We start from the raw sequence: 22,464 nt of genomic DNA, 5'->3' as shown, positions 1-22,464 counted from the left end.
CATGTTTGCTTTTGGTTCTATTTCCATAATGTATAAGGGGTAGAGTAAGGCCATTGCCAAAACCAGACGGGCCCTTTGAGGGAAAACATCGGACTGGAGCTCCTAGAAACAGAAGTGAATAAAATAAACGACCTCCGAGAATACGGAGGAGGGAAAAAAACATCTTTGAGATATGGGATAAATCATTTCATGTGTCACAGGGCGAGAGATGGAATAGACTGCAGAATGAATTGGGTGGTACTGTTGGGTAAATGTAGATCTATGGACGCTGTTGTTGGCATTCACTTCCTGAGCCACAAACTCAAGTGGCGATGACATTTAATTTGGTGATTTTTGGAGCAAAAATATTTTTTTGTGTGTGTGGGAACCAATGAGTAGCCTTAGGGTTACATCAATTTGGAATGGTAAGCAATTACAGTGATTAATATGAAAAGTAAAATAAGGATGCTTGGCCTGTCTACCTCAAATATATCCTGTTTTATACTGTATACTGTTTATACTGTAAATGTTGAATCAGTGGAGGATCCTCAGAGGAGGTAGGGGAGGACCATCCTCCTCAGGGAATTTCAGTAAAAGTTAAAGTGCAACATTAAAAAAGTTAATAATTTTTAGAAAAAACTATACTAAATATACCCACATCACCAAATCATTGATTATAATACATTGTTTTGCATTAAAGCTCTACAGTAGCCTCAAATCAAATCACATCAAATGATATTGGTCACATACACATGGTTAGCAGATGTTAATGCGAGTGTAACGAAGTGCTTCTAGTTCTGACAGTGCAGTAATATCTAACAAGTAATCTAACAATTTCACAACTACCTAATACACGCAAATGTAAAGGGATGGAATAAGAATATGTACATATATATGGATGAGCGATGGCCGAGCAGCATAGGAATGTCACTTTAATAATGTTTACATATCTTACATTACTCATCTCACATGATAGCGTATTTGATTTTATACCATCTATTGCATCTGCAATAAAATAAGATATGTAAACATTATTAAAGTGACATTTTTAAAGTGACATTTTTTTAAGTGACTAGTGATCCATTTATTAAAGTGGCTAATGATTTGAGTCTGTTTGTAGGCAGCAGCCTCTCTTTGTTAGTGATGGCTGTTTAACAGTCTGGTGGCCTTGAGATAGAAGCTCTTTTTCAGTCTCTCGGCCTCAGCATTGATGCACCTGTACTGACCTTATCTTCTGGATGGTAGCGGGGTGAACAGGCAGTGGCTCAAGGTGGTTGTTGTCCTTAATTATATTTTTGGCCTTCTTGTGACATCGGGTGCTGTACTGTAGGTGTCCTGGAGGGCAGAAAGTTTACCCCCGGCGATCCGTTGTGCAGACCGCACCACCCTCTGGAGAGCCTTGCGGTTGTGGGTGGTGCAGTTGCCGTACCAGGCAGTGCTACAGCCCATGCTCTCAATTGTGCATCTGTAAAAGTGTGTGGGGGTAAAGCCAAATTTATTCAGCCTCCTTAGGTTGCGCCTTCTTCGCCACACGGTCTGTGTGGGTGGACCATTTCAGTTTGTCCGTGATGTGTACGCCACCTTCTCCACTACTGTCCCTGTCGATGTGGATGGGGGTCGGGGGGGGGTGCTCCCTCTGGTGTTTCCTGAAGTCCACAATCATCTCCTTTGTTTTGTTGAAGTTGAGTGAGAGGTTGTTTTCCTGACACCACATTCCGAGTGCCCTGAGTATAGGGAAAATTAGACTATCATGTAGTAGCCTAAACCTGCCAATGTTACATTGAACTGGGTGAATGGAACATGAATGACATGTCATTCAATAAGCTGTAACAGAAATAAGGCCATGCTCATAAAACAAATCATAATCCTCCTTATTAAACGTCACCGACAGCCACTGGTATACATCATTCATCATACAAATCACCTCGCTTAGTTCTTACTTGTCCACTCACCTAATGGTAAATATAATGTATCACAGTGCAGCTTTGAAGAATCTCAAACATCATTTCTCTGGCAGAGATCAACTGAACTGCTACCCTCCATTCAACAGAAAGTAATTACTCATATGAAGTGGAGTTTACTCCTTCAACTTCTCTCTTTTGTCAGGTACAGAATCGTATAATTTCTAGCGGAAAAGCACAGTGATGGTGCGTACTATACTGTAACCACACTAAACGTGATGCCCTCCAATGTAATCTCCCTCCCCGTCCGAACATCAAGATTACAGGGCTTAAGGTAATGGAAGTGGGAGAATCAAACATCCAGTGGGGAAGAACTGTATGCTCGTACAGGCTGGGTGTCTCAGCGAGCACACACTGTATGGGGTACGTTATCTTGCCTTGAAATAATAGTCTATAAGTTGTAAATACTATTTACCTATGGGTTATATTCCAACGTCCACACTAGCAAACAAATTGGAACGCTGACCAATAAATGTGTTATTTCTAAGTGGTATGCTAGTATGGACATTGGAACAAACAAGCTATTACTTTAATTGATGGGAATCCTATTTGTCCTTTTGATGCCATTATTTAGCCTCTACACCTGCAACCACTGTTCAGCCTTCCATGCTCATCATACTGTACTGTGCAAAGGACTTTTATTCCTCCCTCAATAGTGCCTTGCCATAAAAGTTAACCTCACCTAATTTGTCCTTGTTCAGTTTTTGGTCTCCATAGAAACTGTCCCATCAAGTCCTTTCAAGCCAGAGTGGCAGGAAGGGAAAGACTCTTGTCTGATCTCAAAGTGGTCTCATTTTAAATCAATTGTGAGTATGGCCTAAGTCTAACATAACTACAGTTAATTAGATAACTACTGAGGTGCTGTTGGAGTTGGTTAGGACAATGATACCCTGATGTAAGATTCAAAAGTTAAAAGGCACTTCTTCAACGTGTTCATATAGACTAGATAACAGGCATGTTGACCTATCTTAAGAGACATACTTTCAGACTTGTCAGGCTTAAATAGAGTTGTTTAGCCTTTCACATATGAATTGATGCTTATTTGTCATGGTTCTTTATTCGAAGTGAAAATGAAACATCATGCTTAAGCTCATTTGAAACGCGTTGCCATATGAAGGTCCTAATTCAATCCAAACCAGTGAAAAGGTTACCGCTATGTGACAAAATGATGACATTTATATCATGTAGATTAATTAATCTGTGTTACACAGGGGAAACAAAATTGATTGCATTGGTCGTAGTGCAACAGCATTGATTGCCTTATGGTAGTGTAATGGAAATGTTATATTTGATTCAAAATTGAAAAATGTAAACTGAGAATAAGAGTAAATCCTAGCAGCCAGTCTATTCTAACACCTCTCTCCATAATGTTCAAATGCTGGGAAAGATTGCCTCGGCTCAAGACATACCCTTTATTTCCAAATCACAATGCTTTATAAACAAAGACACACAAACACAAACATTTTAGGCTTTTTGAGGACAGTTAGCATTTTCACAGCCCGAGGTGTCGTGCATCAGATGCTGGAGTTATCTTGAAACAAGAAAGAAGTCAATCTAGTGTAAGAAACAGCTGAATGTGATAATTGCTTCAGGTTGCAAAGGGAGTCTCGAATGTTCTACCCATTACACTGTAACTCAGTCATCACTCTTTTGTTGTAAGCCAGAGCCATTTTTATACAATCAGTCTACTGAATTCACCATCTGGTAGTTTGCTTGTTTGCATTCTTTTAGGAATGTTTGACGCATTTCACACGAACGTGTTTCTTTTGTAGTGATCTAGTAGTCAGTCGGAAAACAATGTGTTCGAATGGTGCAGTCCTTTCAATGGGTAGGTCCTGCAAAATGGCAATGCCAATACTCTGTTTACAAACATAAATGATGGTATATGGCCTCAGTTTGGAGTGCCATGGAGTACGAGTATGCTTTGAAATGTAATAACAATCTTTTACTGTGTAAACCTTATTTGTCCCTTTCAAATGATGACAATAGTGATGGTTATTATGTTGATGATCATGATGAACATGAATGAAGATGACGACAATGATTATGTGACGATGATGATGATGATGATGCTTGATTGGTCCTTCAAAATACACAATAGGTTGCATCCGTAAATATAGGCTTTGCAACAGACTGGTAGAGGGTGGCAGGGTGTGGGTGGCAGGGCCAGTAACCGAAAGGTCGCTGGTTCGAATCCGCAAGCCTACTAGGGGAAATATATGTTGATGTGCCCTGGAACAAGACACTTAAAACTAATTGCTCCTGTAAGTTTCTCGGGATAAGAGTGTCTGCTAAATGACTAAAATGTAAAATGAGACACACATCAAAACATTGAGAGCCACTCAGCCTCGCCTACAAATATATGCACTGTGACGTGTTCTGCTCTGTATAAGCAGACTTGAGACTACTGTGTATGCATACAGTTTATATCTGCTCTGTATAAGCAGACTTGAGACTACTGTGTATGCATACAGTTTATATCTGCTCTGTATAAGCAGACTTGAGGCTACTGTGTATGCATACAGTTTATATCTGCTCTGTATAAGCAGACTTGAGACTACTGTGTATGCATACAGTTTATATCTGCTCTGTATAAGCAGACTTGAGACTACTGTGTATGCATACAGTTTATATCTGCTCTGTATAAGCAGACGTGAGGCTACTGTGTATGCATACAGTTTATATCTGCTCTGTATAAGCAGACTTGAGACTACTGTGTATGCATACAGTTTATATATGCTCTGTATAAGCAGACTTGAGACTACTGTGTATGCATACAGTTTATATCTGCTCTGTATAAGCAGACTTCAGGCTACTGTGTATGCATACAGTTTATATCTGCTCTGTATAAGCAGACTTGAGACTACTGTGTATGTATACAGTTTATATCTGCTCTGTATAAGCAGACTTGAGACTACTGTGTATGCATACAGTTTATATCTGCTCTGTATAAGCAGACTTCAGGCTACTGTGTATGCATACAGTTTATATCTGCTCTGTATAAGCAGACTTGAGACTACTGTGTATGCATACAGTTTATATCTGCTCTGTATAAGCAGACTTGAGGCTACTGTGTATGCATACAGTTTATATCTGCTCTGTATAAGCAGACTTGAGGCTACTGTGTATGCATACAGTTTATATCTGCTCTGTATAAGCAGACTTGAGGCTACTGTGTATGCATACAGTTTATATCTGTTCTGTATAAGCAGACTTGAGGCTACTGTGTATGCATACAGTTAATATCTGCTCTGTATAAGCAGACTTGAGACTACTGTGTATGCATACAGCTTATATCTGCTCTGTATAAGCAGACTTGAGACTACTGTGTATGCATACAGTTTATATCTGCTCTGTATAAGCAGACTTGAGACTATTGTGTATGCGTACAGTTTATATCTGCTCTGTATAAGCAGACTTGAGACTACTGTGTATGCATACAGTTTATATCTGCTCTGTATAAGCAGACTTGAGACTACTGTGTATGCGTACAGTTTATATCTGCTCTGTATAAGCAGACTTGAGACTACTGTGTATGCGTACAGTTTATATCTGCTCTGTATAAGCAGACTTGAGACTACTGTGTATGCATACAGTTTATATCTGCTCTGTATAAGCAGACTTGAGACTACTGTGTATGCGTACAGTTTATATCTGCTCTGTATAAGCAGACTTGAGACTACTGTGTATGCATACAGTTTATATCTGCTCTGTATAAGCAGACTTGAGACTACTGTGTATGCGTACAGTTTATATCTGCTCTGTATAAGCCGACTTGAGACTACTGTGTATGCATACAGTTTATATCTGCTCTGTATAAGCAGACTTGAGACTACTGTGCATGCGTACAGTTTATATCTGCTCTGTATAAGCAGACTTGAGACTACTGTGTATGCATACAGTTTATATCTGCTCTGTATAAGCAGACTTGAGGCTACTGTGTATGCATACAGTTTATATCTGCTCTGTATAAGCAGACTTGAGGCTACTGTGTATGCATACAGTTAATATCTGCTCTGTATAAGCAGACTTGAGACTACTGTGTATGTATACAGCTTATATCTGCTCTGTATAAGCAGACTTGAGACTACTGTGTATGCATACAGTTTATATCTGCTCTGTATAAGCAGACTTGAGACTATTGTGTATGCGTACAGTTTATATCTGCTCTGTATAAGCAGACTTGAGACTACTGTGTATGCATACAGTTTATATCTGCTCTGTATAAGCAGACTTGAGACTACTGTGTATGCGTACAGTTTATATCTGCTCTGTATAAGCAGACTTGAGACTACTGTGTATGCGTACAGTTTATATCTGCTCTGTATAAGCAGACTTGAGACTACTGTGTATGCATACAGTTTATATCTGCTCTGTATAAGCAGACTTGAGACTACTGTGTATGCGTACAGTTTATAGCTGCTCTGTATAAGCAGACTTGAGACTACTGTGTATGCATACAGTTTATATCTGCTCTGTATAAGCAGACTTGAGACTACTGTGTATGCGTACAGTTTATATCTGCTCTGTATAAGCAGACTTGAGACTACTGTGTATGCATACAGTTTATATCTGCTCTGTATAAGCAGACTTGAGACTACTGTGCATGCGTACAGTTTATATCTGCTCTGTATAAGCAGACTTGAGACTACTGTGTATGCATACAGTTTATATCTGCTCTGTATAAGCAGACTTGAGACTACTGTGTATGCATACAGATTCAGAAGGCGCATAAATGCGAATAGAAAAAAACTCCTCAGTTGAAAAAACGTCACCACTGACTGCTTCCTCTCACAGCGCCCAGGAACATGTATATCCTCAAGTCCAGGCCTGACAATGATGCACTGTCCAAATGGCTCCCATTGATACCCACTATTATAAACTATAATTCCATTTAATAAGTTGCCTTCATGGTCAACAAGATGGATTTGAAGCATGAGAGTGTTGTCAACTTTGAGTGTAATTGCTCAGTACTGAACAATGGAGTCTATTTTGTTTTTATGGAAAACAATGATCATTTTCCCCTCCTATCCTCACCTCTTCTACTCTCTTTGTACCTTCACACATTTTGGAGAGCGCCTGAATCAGGGTGAACTTAATGATTTGATGTTAACAGTAGAATGGGTCCTTAGAGCCTCAGGAGATGGAAAAGGGAACATTTGGCTGGTGGAGCTGCTTGCCTCAGCACTTAGGAGCAGCACATTTTAAACACTCTGCTTTCACCCGGAATGGCCGACAAGAGGGACTGATGGGGGTGTGTTGACGTGGGGCACCTGGGGATTGTGCGGCCATTCATCACGTTAATGAGTCACGTCATCTATTTACCTCTAAATGTGGGAGTTTGTTTAGAAGTTCCACCCTGCTAACATGTATTTTTTCTGTAATGTTAGCTGAAGCTAATGATTTGTCCTAACAAAAACTAACGCTTGGTGAGTTGTATACAGTGAATATGCATAGGCTTGGGGCCTACGTACAAGGTACATTTTTGCGTGTGTGTTTGGTTTATGACAGCGGAACAATTAAGACGCACTTCTCAATCTTGATTTCTGCGCAAAGTCAGTGGTGGAAGGTTAACACATAATTAAAAGAAACATATTGACTGTTACATTTGGCAATACCAACCAGAGACACTGCTGTAGCCGTCTATCTTATTGTACTGTTTGTAATAGAAGTGTTTTTAAGGCCTGAGACGAAACACTGATGAGAAGGAGAGATTAGAATGAAGGGAGGATATTGGACAGCAGAAAATATTTTACTGGGGAATCCAAATCTGTGATATTACCATTTTGCAGGTGAGCGATTTTAAAGGAAGATGGACTGATAAATATATCAAAAGTTATTTACCCATTATAATTGGAAATGTCTGTCACACTGTAACAGCGTCTACCTTTATCAGCGGCAGGTATTGTATGGATGGCAAAATGCTGCATGTCAGCCACATCTTTAGATATATTCAGGCAACAGGTGTTTATTGTAGGGAAAAATGTTCAGACTTTCAAGAGATCAAGTGAGTTGTGTAATATTTGACTAAGGTCAGCTTGTTAATCCTCATTCACCCCATACTGTGTATGCACTTTCAACAAAACCATGATGAACCTCTTCTCTCTTGAGAGACTTCAACTGAATCTGTCATTAAACTCAATGCTTGAGGTGGCTCCAGTTGCTAATTACCAGTTGTTAATGACATGGAGCAATGGCATAGGCTGTTCATACTAGACTGAACTGAGCAGACTGAAACCCTTAGGCCCCTAGGCTCATCTGTTCAGACACTTTAACAGCCTATGGCTGCCCGGCCTTGTCAATCAGCCACTCCCTTCTCCCCACTCCCGACTCCCATCCCCGGGCTGTCACCCTCACTGTCCTGCCTGTCTGGGGTCCAAAGTGACACTGGCGCAGCGTTGGCTGGATGAGCTCCACCCGGAGCTGCTCCGACGACGAAGCAGGACACTGTGGGGATGCCGTTGGGCCTTGAAGATGTCATGTTGTGACAGCGGCGGCTGTTTCAGAGCCGGGGAGGGTGATAGATAGGCGGTGGCAGTAGTGGACTTTCGAGGGACTCTCTCTCTGTGTGTGTGTGTGTGTGTGTGTGTGTGTGTGTGTGTGTGTGTGTGTGTGTGTGTGTGTGTGTGTGTGTGTGTGTGTGTGTGTGTGTGTGTGTGTGTGTGCGCGCGCCTGTGTGTGTGCAGTTACTAAAATGAGATCCAGACACAGATCCGGGGAAAATGTCAAACAGTCTTGCTCCTACAATCTGTGGTTTGTGTATTTTGGAGATATTTGACTAGATTAGAAAATAGCAGGGGGTAACTCAGCCCTTCAACAACAACAAAAATCAACAAGAGCCAGACAAAATAGAGTTAACACTCTGTAGGAAGTGAATATATATATATATATATATATATATATATATATATATATATTCACTTCCTACAGTGTTAACTCTATATATATATATATATATATATATATATACACTGTACACACAGTTGTAGTCGGAAGTGTATGTTTCTCACAATTCCTGACATTTAATCCTAGTAGAAATGCTCTACCTTAGGTCAGTTAGGATCAACATTTTATTTTAAGAATGTGAAATGTCAGAATAATAGTAGAGAGAATGATTCATTTCAGCATTTATTTCTTTCATCACATTCCCAGTGGGTCCGAAGTTTTCATACACTCAATTAGGTGGTAGCATTGCCTTTGGTAACAATAAGTTGGGTGAATTTTGCCCCATTCCTCCTGAAAGAGCTTGTGTAACTGAGTCAGGTTTGTAGGACTCCTTGCTCGCACTCCAATACCTTTGTTGTTCTTAAGCCATTTTGCCACAACTTTGGAAGTATTCTTCGGGGTCATTGTCCATTTGGAAGACCCATTTGCGACCAAGCTTTAACTTCCTGACCTATGTCTTGAGATGTAGCTTCAATATATCCACATCATTTTCCCTCCTCATGATGCCATATATTTTGTGAAGTGCACCAGTCCTTCCTGCAGCAAAGCACCCCACAACATGATGCTGCCACCCCGTGCTTCACGGTTGGGATGGTGTTCTTCGGCTTGCAAGCCTCCCCCCTTTTCCTCCAAACATAACGATGGTCATTATGGCCAAACAGTTCTATTTTTGTTTTATCAGACCAGAGGACATTTCTCGAAAAAATGCGATCTTTGTCCCCATGTCCAGTTGCAAACCGCAGTGTGGCTTTTTTATGGCCATTTTGGAGCAGTGGCTTCTTCCTTGCTGAGTGTTCTATCAGGTTATGTCCTTATAGGGGAGGCAGGGTAGCCTAGTGGTTAGAGCGTTGGACTAGTAACCGGAAGGTTGCAAGTTCAAATCCACGAGCTGACAAGGTACAAATTTGTTGTTCTGCCCCTGAACAGGCAGTTAACCCACTGTTCCTAGGCCATCATTGAAAATAAGAATTTGTTCTTAACTGACTTGCCAAGGTAAAATATAGGACTCATTTTACTGTGGATATAGATACTTTTGTACCTGTTTCCTCCAGCATCTTCACAAGGTCCTTTGCTGTTGTTCTTGAAATGTACGGTCATCTCTAGGAGACAAGCAAGGCAGGCCTTGAAATACATCCACAGGTACACCTCCAATTGACTCAAATTATGTCAATTAGCCTATCAGAAGCTTCTAAAGCCATGACATAATTTTCTGGAATTTTCCAAGCTGTTTAAAGGCACAGTCAACTTAGTGTATGCAAACTTCTGACCCACTGGAATTGTGATACAGTGAATTATAAGTGAAGTAATCTGTCTGTAATTGTTGGAAAAATTGCTTGTGTCATGCACAAAGTAAATGTCCTAACCGACTTACCAAAACTACAGTTTGTTTGCGAGAAATTTGTGGAGTGGTTGAAAAACGAGTTTCAATGACTCCAACCTAAGTGTATGTAAACTTCCGACTTCAACTGTATATATATATAGTACCAGTCAAAGGTTTGGACACACCTACTCATTGCATGGTTTTTCTATTTTTTAAAAACTATTTTCTACATTGTAGAACAATAGTGAAGACATCAAAACTATGAAATAACACATATAGAATAATTTAGTAACCAAAAAAGTGATAAACAAATAAAAATATATTTTATATTTGAGATTCTTCAAAGTACACACCCTTTAACTTGACAGCTTTGCACACTCTTGGAATTCTCTCAACCAGCTTTATGAGGTAGTCACCTGGAAATCATTTCAATTAACAGGTGTGCCTTGTTCAAAGTTAATTTGTGGAATTTATTTCCTTCTTAATGCGATTGAGCCAATCAGTTGTGTTATGACAAGGTAGGGTTGGTAAACAGAAGATAGCCCTATTTGGTAAAATAACAAGTCCATATTACGGCAAGAACAGCTCAAATAAGCAAAGAGAAATGACAGTCCATCTTTACTTTAAAGGCATGAAGGTCAGTCAATCCAAAAATGTCAAGAACTTTGAAAGTTTCTTTAAGTGCAGTTGCAAAAACCATCAAGCGCTATGATGAAACAGGCTCTCATTTGAACCGCCACAAGAAAGAAGACCCAGAGTTACCTCTGCTGCACAGGATAAGTTCATTAGAGTTACCAGCCTCAGAAGTGTAGAATTCAAGGCACAATTAACCAGCATGGCTATCACAGCATTCTGCAGCAATACGCCATCCCATCTGGTTTGCGCTTGGTGGGACTATCATTTGTTTTTCAACAGGACAATGACCCAAAACACACCTCTAGCTGTGTAAGGGCTATTTGACCAAGAAGGGGAGTGATGGGGTGCTGGCCTCCACAATAATGAGACCTCAACCCAACTGAGATGGTTTGGGATGAGTTGGACCGCAGAGTGAAGGAAAAGCAGCCAACAAGTGCCCATCATATGTGGGAACTCCTTCAAGACTGTTGGAAAAGTATTCTGGGTGACTACTTCATGAAGCTGGTTGAGAGAATGACAAGAGTGTGCAAAGTTGAACCCGATCTAGCATCTCTGGAGACCTGAAAATAGATGTGCAGCGACACTCCTTTTCCAACCTGACAGAGATTGAGAGGATCTGCAGAGAAGAATGAAGAAACTCCCCAAATACAGATGTGCCAAGCTTGTAGCATCATACCCAAGAAGACTCTACTCTTTAATCACTTCCAAAGGTGCTTCAATAAAGTACTGATTAAGAGTAGAAAAACTATGAATAATTATGTAAATGTGATATTCAATGTATTTATTTATTTTATATGAATTTGGAAACATTTCTAAAAACCTGGTGTTGCTTTGTCATTATGGGGTATTGTGTGTAGATTGATGAAGAACAATAAGGCTGTAACGTAACGTAACTGAATACTTTCTGAAAGCACTGTATATATATATTATACCTGTTTAACCCCTTTGTTGGGCAGCAAAACGGAGAACACCATCGCCTTCGTGAGAATCTCCCCTTTCCATAGTGGTGTCATGGTAGTTTGTAGCCCAAACGGTTTGGACGCTACAGACAGAAGTCGGCACGTCAGCAGTACTAACTCTGGAACCTACAGTCATTTTTGTGAGGATACCAATTTTCGGGATGTCTCACTGCTGGAGCTTGGCCATCTACAAATATCTGTAGCTTAAACTGACAGACTTTCATGGGGATTTTTTTATTATGTTACTTAGATTGACATAACCAGACGTGTTTTGACTTCATGCAAACCCAAACAACGTATCTCGCCCAGCTTACCACCAAAACAACACTACACTGTTGTTGTTATTGCACATTTTCCACCTGGTGATAGTGTATCACTGACACCAATAGGCTCGCTCACACCATCTGCCAGTGAGGTGCACAGAGACACCCGAGTGCCAAGGGAACACTTTAAATGTGCCCCTGCCATAATGCCTCTGTCCCCCTGTGCTTCTACGTGTCATGAGTGAGTCTCTAGATGAGGACACACTGTAGTAGGAGGCAAAAAGATGTGAGGACAAAGCAGGGATGCTGTTTGACATGAGTTCTGTGGACATCACCTGAGGATGTCTTCTCACACAAAATACAGCCATGAGTTCCCACTTCCCACCGAGAACAGAGCTTGTTTTGAGTGAATGTCCACTAGGATTGGATACTATTTCAAGTCAAGTCAATTGAGACTAATTCAATTGAATCACTGTTATGAATCAGATATATTCCCTATGAAAAACTGAACTTGACAAGAAATTGACAACGAAAGGAAAGATGTGAGCCTTACTTTACAAACATAATTGTTTCTAGGTCTAAATCAAAATGCTGTTAAGACTTTTTCAGTCTGGCATTAAATAACAATGATAGAAATTCACTGCATTGCTCATCTACTTTGTTAAGTCACTGATAAACCGAGTAGTTTCAGTTTGATGGTAATTTCACCGCAGACAGTCTTTGAGGAGGGGATTCAATTCTGTCCCGACACATTTCTCTTAGAACAGCCTACTTGCACAAAACTTCACAACAAAGTCTGTGATTTCAGGGGTTGTTTCATGCTTCTGACGGTTTGATCGTCACTGTGTTTTCACATGCAATGGCGGAAAGAAAGAGTTTGTCTTTCTCAAGGTTCTTTTAGATACTCCCCCGTCTCCCATCCCCCTGCACAATTAATTTTATCTTTGGGGGTATTATCAAGAGGGAGCCTGGCAAAGCAGCACGACAGAAAATGGTAAAGAACCCGAGGCCTGGGGTGGGAATTAATCTGTTTGACAAGATCTCTCACAAACGATTTGCCTGGCTTTCGTTCAGTTGGATGTCGTCGCCACAACCCAGCGTATCTATGGGGCTATGGATAAGCATGTTTCAACCATAATGCTGACAGAATCAAATCACGTTGGAATAAACAACGACAGAGCAGCACTGAGACTGAGATGGGGTTGGGAATGAATCCTAAACATGCATGTTTGAAAGTCAGAAAAATACATGAGCAGACTATTTAGCAGTGTGCCAAGGTTAAACGCTTTAACCTTGAGGCTTAGTATTTAGCAAGACCATGCCAACATCTTGAAGTGAGACAGCAGAGCACCAGTCAATCTTTTTGGAATCATGAAGGCACATTTTCCTAATTTCCAAGCCAACGTAAGATAATATGTATTGATATGGTGAAATAAATCAAAGCATTTCTTGAAGAAAAAAGAACCCACAGAACATATTGGACCTGTTCATTTATACCGGCTCTTTCAGTACTTTCCAAACTATTGATATCATCCCAGACGTTTGACGCATAATCCAGGATGCGGAAAATTAATCAAAGTAATGATTGAATAATTATCTCAAGTGCAATTAATTAAACATGCCAATGAACTCATCTTGAACAGCTGTCCTAGCTTCCCCATTTAATCACTTGTGAGAATTATCAAACACATGGAGGACGCGGAGTGCATGCAATAATCTCTGCAAAGTGCATTGTTTACAACAAGTAATTAATACCATACTGTGTATTAGTGAGCAAAGTAACTGCTACACAGTCCTATAATTGTCCTAGAGAGAGTTGGGTTTGTTTTTCACCGGTTGCCTCCGAGACTCCTCCTTCGATAGCAGGCAGTTTATTTGAGCACTTCTTTTTTGATTTACTCAATACATACTATACATACTGTATAGGCAGCGCTGCATCCCATAAATGACTCAAGGGATTACTGTATGTTTGGCGTATACTTTTGTGATAACTGTCTTGCATTAGCGTACGAGTACAGTAGTATGAACATTAAACTGTCAAACCCTGTGCTAAAAACCTAGCTGCATCTCCGGGACACCCAATTCCCTGACCACATCCCCTCTACACTAGATTGTCCACATATACAGCATCATTTGTTTTACAATATGTCACTGCCCTGAAACCTGAAATAATTTCCAATGTTTTTTTCTTGAAGGAAGGGACTAGCTAAGTCCGACAGTCAAACCCACATTCAGCCTATTTAAAAGGTTGCCGTGACCATGCCAACCGAGTCTGACGTTTTTTTGCTATGAGGTAATTTTGGGCATCACATACCCCGCTTTCATGGTCCACCAAAGCCTGACAGTCACAGAGGACTGAGGGAAATGGAGTCTGTGGTTCTGACATATGGAGGATCTATCTGCAGCAGACTAGTGTCTGGTGGATGAATTAGGATTGACAGCTAATACAGTGATGTAACACGTGTGTGAATCGTCACAAGTGGACTCTCTTGGGTACTACTTTGCAGCGGTGATTATGGAGGAGTATGTAGCTATGGCGACGATAACTTACAGGTCATCACTGATCGCAATGATATGTCTATGGGCCTTTCTTACAATTCGTAATATGCACCAGTGTCCAAAAACGACGAAATTATAATCTTGATAATTACATGCACTTATTTGAGTTTTCATAAAAATGGCACCATTGTGATTAGAATATTAAATAATTGTGGGCTGCTGAATCAAAATTGTAATTAGCATATTCATTTAAATTCCAATATCTCACACAGTACATTTCATTGGGAATGATAACAACAGGGCACAATGGAGATATTACAGTAATTAAAATAAGCTTAGTGTGAACTATGTGACTGCTCTGTCAAGAGTGTCTAACTACATGATAAAACGCAGAATTAAGTGTGTCAACTGATATGAGTGGTATGCACAATACTAGTCAGGGACAAAAAATATTGTCATTGTCTATATTTGAATGATTTGTTGGTTGGCCATGCATATTTGATGTAGTACACCCATTTATTTGACATGAAGGTGAAACGCTTCCCGTTTTGTCTGGGACCTTAATATTTTCATTCCTATTAAGTTATTCTCCTCCAGGTCAAATAAGACTGAATAGAAACTAAAATAAATATTCCAGAGACATTGAACGATGCCTCTCAAGCAGTGTTAATGGTATTTAGCCTTATCTGGGATTGGTTTGTTTATACCCCGCTTGAAAAACACCAAATGCTTTTTGTCTCCTTTTGAGAGGATCTCAATTAACTCTTCCAACAAGAAAGTGGTGAATTAAGACTGCTATTCGATCAACACATACCCACAGCATGGGCATTTGGCTTCTCATGGGCCATGCTAATGTTGCTAGCTTTGAAAGCAAACAGCCCATTGTTGTCCTCGGACTGTATTGCAGATTGAATTATGATGGTGTGTACAATCAATTACTTCAAATGATGATGTAGAGGTATTCCAATGTGATGCTTTGATGGGAAGGAGAATCCACAACGTGAAAATTAGAAACCATCTAAATGGCTGTGTCACCACAAAGAAATCTTTGAAACCATTGTTGTCAACAACAACAAAAAATTACTCGGCATGCTGTAGTCACACTGGTGGACTCACTCAATACCTTTGAGCGAAATTGAATATTGATTGGCCCAAAAATACATTCAAAGCCTCAGTAAATGTTCCTTCTTGTTGTGAGGGAATATATATACTGGCTTTGATCGTTTTATTGTTAACCCTGATGGGTGGCTCTTAAAATCGATTTCCCTACCAAGTTATTGCTCTTTTTTCTGTGGTTTAGCTAAATAAGCTGTTAGCCCGGCAGATACTCTGGCCAGCTAAAAGGTTATTGTTGACTCTGCTTCAGAACAAGGATGGCAATAAATTGACATTGTGAAGTTCTTTGGCTGTGAGGTCGTGCAAGGCTTTTAAAGGATTTCTAAGCGCATCGATAGCAATTATATTTAAATGACCCAGAAATGTCAATTTTTTTAGATGATAGTTGGCGTGACTGTTCAAATGCACCCATTTGCTGTTTTGATGGTATTTTGACCTGAAATGATTAATTTTTTTACAGCATATATAGACATACTACTATCTGAAAATTGCCTTGCTATGTGATAGTGATTTGTGGTTCAAGAGGTTTCTTGGAAAAGGTTGCAGGATCATCATTCTTAGGGTCATATTTAAGTGGTTTGAATAACAGTTGGATGTGGATGAACTAGGAGCGTTCTGTTTGTGTACATAGAGTACATTCTTATTGGTTTGTCTGACGGTTGAATAAGGATGAACTAGAGGCCTTCTGTTACTGTACATGCACTAGCATGGGAACATTAATCTCACATGTTATTTAATAGATTGACTGAAACAACTCTCTAACATGGCATTATAATGTCCCCAATACCCACATGTTTGTATGGATATGTCTGAACTAACAACAATGCATTGCACACACGTCTAGATGGGAGAGGCTTTACGGACAACGAGGCAAGTCAGTTAAGAACAAATTCTTATTTTCAAAGACGGCCTAGGAACAGTGGGTTAACTGCCTGTTCAGGGGCAGAAACACAGATTTGTACCTTGTCAGCTCGGGGATTCAATCTTGCAACCTTTCGGTTACTAGTCCAACGCTGTAACCACTAGGCTAACTGCCGCTCCACATGGAATCCAACAGTAAATTTGATTTGATGACGCACAGTGCATTCGGAAAGTATTCAGTTCAGACCCCTTAACATTTCCATATTTTGTTACGTTTCAGCCTTATTCTAAAATTGATCAAAAAATAAAAAATAAAAACATTTATGCCAATTTATTAAAAATAAAAACAGAAATACCTTATTTACATAAGTATTCAGACCTTTGCTATGAGATTCTAAATTGAGCTCAGGTGCATCCCGGAGTCACCTCTTAACTGTTGATGTTGAGACTGGTGTTTTGCAGGTACTATTTAATGAAGCTGCCAGTTGAGGACTTGCGAGGCGTCTGTTTCTCAAACTAGACACTCTAATGTACTTGTCCTCTTGCTCAGTTGTGCCCCGGGGCCTCCCACTCCTTTTTATTCTGGTTAGAGCCAGTTTGCGCTGTTCTGTGAAGGGAGTAGTGTCACGTCTGCTCCCGCACTCCCCACCCTGGCGCTTGAGGGAGCCAGGCTGCCCTGCATCACGCACTCCTATCATCTATTACGCATACCTGCCTTCCCTCGTCACGCGCATCAGCGATATTGGACTAACCTGGACTCACTCATCACCTGTTATTACCTCCCCTATATTTGTCAGTTCCCCAGCTCTGTTCCCCGCTTTGCATTGATTGTTTTTTGTTTTTGTTTTCTTCCTGTCTCGTTCCATGTCCGTTTCTTATTAAATGTTTGACTCCCAGTACCTGCTTCATCTCTCCAGTGTCAACTATTGTGACAAGTAGTACCCAGCGTTGTACGAGATCTTCAGTTTCATGGCAATTTCTGCATGGAATAGCCTTAATTTCTCAGAATAAGAATACACTGATGAGTTTCAGAAGAAAGTTATTTGTTTCTGGCCATTTTGAGCCTGTAATCGAACCCACAAATGCTGACGCTCCAGCTATCCAACTAGTCTAAAGAAGGACAGTTTTATTGCTTCTTTAATCAGAACCAGAGTTTTCAGCTGTGCTAACATAATTGCAAAATGGTTTTCTAATGATCAATTAGCCTTTTACATTGATAACTTGGATTAGCTAACACAACGTGCCATTGGAACACAGGAGTGATGGTTGCTGATAATGGGCATCTGTACGCCTATGTAGATATTCCATGAAAAAAATGCAATTTCCAGCTACAATAGTCATTAACGTTTCCAGCTACATACAACAATAACAATGACTACACTGTATTTCTGATCAATATTTCATAAATTTGCAACAATTTCTAAAAGCCTGCTTTTGCTTTGTCTTTATGGGGTATTGTGTGTAAATTGATGAGGTAAAAAAATGAATCAATTTTAGAATAATGCTGTAACATAACGTGGGGAAAAAGTCAAGGGGTCTGAATACTTTCCGAATGCACTGTATGCCGCGCAGCCAGAGCCGAAAGGAGACGAACGGAGACGAACTGATTCGATTCAGTCAGTTCAGTCAGTCAGTCAGTCGTCCTTATGAGCCCTTCCCTCCTAGCTAAATTATAGACGTGGCTATAAACTTCAGCGAAGATTAGAAATTTGTCTGCCGAAGTTGGGACTTGTTCAGAATCATTCCGTTTTTATCTGAGAATTTACATTTTTTACAAAAATGTAGACGGTAATCCTGTAGTTTTACATTTTTTTTGTGTGAAAATCACAAATGTGCTTTAGCTGTCACCCTGGCCTGATATTGGCTACACTATCTAGCTACTTCCCTCTCCTTACCATGGCAAGCAGGAGCAAAGGACACTGTGCCCTGTGTTGTTGTGTTGCAGGGTTGCAGCACAATCTATCCCCATTGAGCAGTGTAGACTGTATCACGTGAAATAACAGATGGTTACTAGTACCAAAAAACAATATTATGAGTTATTTCTCGTGTAGGCTGTTATCCTACTCAAAATAAAATAAAGTTGAATGGAACGAACTGGCCACTTCAGCTCCATGTGATACAGCTGCCCGGTGTGAAGCACGAACCTCTTCGACCCAAACATATTGCTTCGCTCTGGGACACCTGAGTTGAGGATAACAAGCACCTCGATACAACAGTGATGCGCTGGTCATTCGCTAGCTAATTGGCATGTCACGGTGCCACCCAGATGGTGACCAATACTAACTTATTTCTCGCTCACCCATCAAAATAAACATTACTTTCTTGTTTAACTAGTGCCATGCTGATGTTGTTGCCAGCTAGCCAGCATAAACTAGCTTGCTGGGAAGGGCTAATCAAGAGGACTGAAATGACTGAACAGAATCCATTTATCTCCACTTGACTCAGCTACACAACATACGTCCTCGATTTGGGCACCAGGCGTAAAGCCTCCCCTCTGTACATCCAGGCTGTATCACATCCCGATGTGATTGGGAGTCCCATAGGGTGGCACACAATTGGCCCAGTGTCGTCCAGGTTTGGCCGGGGTAGGCCATCATTGTAAATAAGAATTTGTTCTTAACTGACTTGCCAAGTTAAATAAAGGTTATTTTAAATTTAATGAAACAACTATGTAACATGGGATTATAATCCCCTCCATACCCAACTAGTATGCTTTTGGTCGTCACTATATAATGGAGTTCAAGGTGAGCAGATTATTTGGTGGCAGTTTAAGTCATTCTCTAAACTAACAGTGTTTCATCTCCCACTTGTAAGCATGTTATCTGTTGTGCAACCATTTTCTTCACTCCCCTTTCAATCTCTCAGTCACCCTCTCGCTCTTTTCTCTCTTTCTTTCTTCCGTCCTTCCTTCCCTCCCTCCCTCTGTCAGTGTACAAGTCACACCCGAGCCATCCATCCAAACCCCTAGACCATGAAATTAGCTTAAGACATAAAGCGGTGAATGACACAGGTGTGGATACAAATGAGAACATCCAAAGGAAGAAGTGCAGATGCGAGATGTGCGACACTGTAGTGGTTAAGACATTTAGAATTACATGTCACAGCTTACTTATTCATTTAATTTGTGCCTAGTCTTTTGGGGGCTGATGTGTGTAATGTGTATTCCAGAAGCTAACGCTAGCTTGGTATTAGCACACGCCAGAGAGCTCAAGGTAATTCTTGTGAGAAACTCATATTCCCGCCTCTCATTTCCCAACGAAAAATTTTGAAGTCGTTTAAGCTTGTCCGCAATTCTTTTATGCGCGATATAAATTCTGACGCCTCATCCTCTATCCCTTTTTAACGTGTTCAGATATTCAAATATTCTATTCATCCCCTTCTTTAATAATTGTCTCCCGTGTACAACTAAGATTTGGAATACGACAAGCCCCGGGGAATCATTGTGGCTATTGTTTGCGACAAAGCATGTTAATGTACCTGCGGAGCGTCTTGACTGACACCGATGTAAACAAGTCCTGTGATAGTGGGGATGATGAAAACATCTATTGTGTGTTCTGACTGTGTGGTTTTGGGCTGCATGACATGGACTGGGCTTGATTGTCGGCACGATTAGCAATTTAATAATGTGGGAGTTGTTGAGAGAGAGCGATAGAGTCAGAGCCATGTTAATATCCACAGTCAGTTGGTTTTGTCACAAAGGGGACGCGAGTGAATGTGCCAAATGAAAGGCAGACATTTCAGGAGATGAGAGAGTGACATTTATACAGCAGGCCTTTTATGAGATATTCTCATTTAATGTAGATTCAGTGACATACAGTAGATGTTTTGCCCCTTTAGCCAAAGTCATGCAATAAGCCAGGGGCGACAAATCAAGGGGATGTGAGAAAACACTGGTACCATCTGTGTATTTCATTGTTATATTATGCCCATGGGGAGGCAGCGTAGCCTAGTGGCTAGAGTGTTGGACTAGTAACCAAAAGGTTGCGAGTTCAAATCCCAAGGTACAAATCTGTTATCCTGCCCCTGAACAAGGCACTGGGCCCTCATTGAAAATAAGAATTTGTTCTTAACTGACTAGTTAAATAAAAAGTTACTTTAAAACTGTGCAGGTAGGAATACAGATTAAGCAAAAATGTTGAAATCATTGAAAATCGTCAGCATTAAATGGAAATGTATAGATTGTAGGCCTACTGTGTTTTTTTGACGAGTGGAAAAACTCCACCTCTAGAGAGAGAAGGAATATATTACAGCTCAAGAATGCTAGAAGGTTATTGACTATTGGCATTTGGCATTTGTCATCATAGGCATTGACTCCATTCTTTCCGTTAAATCCTTCTCCATGATGGGCAAAGGTTTGCTGTCATCTATTTTCCTTCAAAAACCCTTTGAGTTCCATTAAAGCCGTATTCAAAATGTGTCGTCCAATTACCCAATCTCGACAAAAGGGAACCGCATGTTGAAAGGGGAAAGTAAAAGAGGTACATGCAAAGTGCGAAGGTATCTCTTTTGATTGATGGGACCTTTTTTGGTGTGTGAAGGGGAGAGTCGAGAGTGTGTCCACCGATTAATGATCCTTGGCGTTTTTGAATGATTACTAGCGGATTTGTCTCGACACTGAGAAGTGTGTGTGGAATTGAAAAGCTAATCAATTGCTCCTTTGCTTGGGCAAATGATGGACTAATGATTACCTGCTATAATGTGATGCTGCCATCATCTACATATGGATACGCCTGCTGTGGAGGCTTTGTAGAATTAATAAGAAAACAATGTGAAGAAGCCATACCCCATCACTAAAGCAAAACATGCTTGGCATAAACCAATGAATCCCTTTTTACTGGCTTGTTCATGTGACACCAATATGTAATAAAGGTGTGTTGCATGACATTTCAACAAATGTATAATATTTGGAAATACAAAGATCCCAAATCACCAATACATGCATGACTGCAATAGCAAACATACCAGCAGTCTCTAGTGCAAACAAGACTATTTGCCTTCGCAATTCAGTGTGGAGTATTCATTGAACTAGCAGTATGTATGAGTACCTATGAGATGTGTTGGCCATAACAGAAATCTGCTCAATTAGTCTGTCCGGGGTGAGTTGGATGCAAATAACAGGTAAAATGTCCATCCCGCCTAACCAATTATAATGTATTTGGGCGACATTGGCTGTTTGAGTTACAGTGGAATGATGGGTTACTAGGCGACAGTGGCTTAATAACTATCTACCCTGTTTGAGTTACAATGGAATAATGGGTTACTGTAGAACCGTCTTCAGAAATAAAGCTGACAGTTATATAGTGTTGTACAGTACATTATAGAAGTATTAAATCAAATCAAATTTTATTTGTCACATACACATGGTTAGCAGATGTTAATGCGAGTGTAGCGAAATGCTTGTGCTTCTAGTTCCGACAATGCAGTAATAACCAACAAGTAATCTAACTAACAATTCCAAAACTACTACCTTATACACACAAGTGTAGGGGGATAAAGAATATGTACATAAAGATATATGAATGAGTGATGGTACAGAGCGGCATAGGCAAGATACAGTAGATGGTATCGAGTACAGTATATACATATGAGATGAGTATGTAAACAAAGTGGCATAGTTAAAGTGGCTAGTGATACATGTATTACATAAAGATGCAGTAGATGATATAGAGTACAGTATATACGTATACATATGAGATGAATAATGTAGGGTATGTAAACATTATATCAGGTAGCATTGTTTAAAGTGGCTAGTGATATATTTTACATCATTTCCCATCAATTCCCATTATTAAAGTGGCTGGAGTTGAGTCAGTGTGTTGGCATCAGCCACTCAATGTTAGTTGTGGCTGTTTAACAGTCTGATGGCCTTGAGATAGAAGCTGTTTTTCAGTCTCTCGGTCCCAGCTTTGATGCACCTGTACTGA

At 40.2% G+C, this 22,464-nt stretch overlaps 1 protein-coding gene across 1 annotated transcript in view; it reads right to left on the bottom strand.

Moving 5' to 3' along the window:
- LOC135510606 (receptor-type tyrosine-protein phosphatase delta-like) overlaps positions 1–22,464 on the bottom strand; it is a 383,074-nt gene that overhangs the window by 321,015 nt on the left and 39,595 nt on the right. The window lies entirely within an intron of this gene.

This window comes from Oncorhynchus masou, chromosome 23, assembly GCF_036934945.1.
Source record: "Oncorhynchus masou masou isolate Uvic2021 chromosome 23, UVic_Omas_1.1, whole genome shotgun sequence".
Classification (NCBI taxonomy): Eukaryota; Metazoa; Chordata; class Actinopteri; order Salmoniformes; family Salmonidae; genus Oncorhynchus; species Oncorhynchus masou.
Note: the sequence above shows the minus strand (reverse complement) of the source record. Positions and strands in the feature narration are given on the sequence as shown.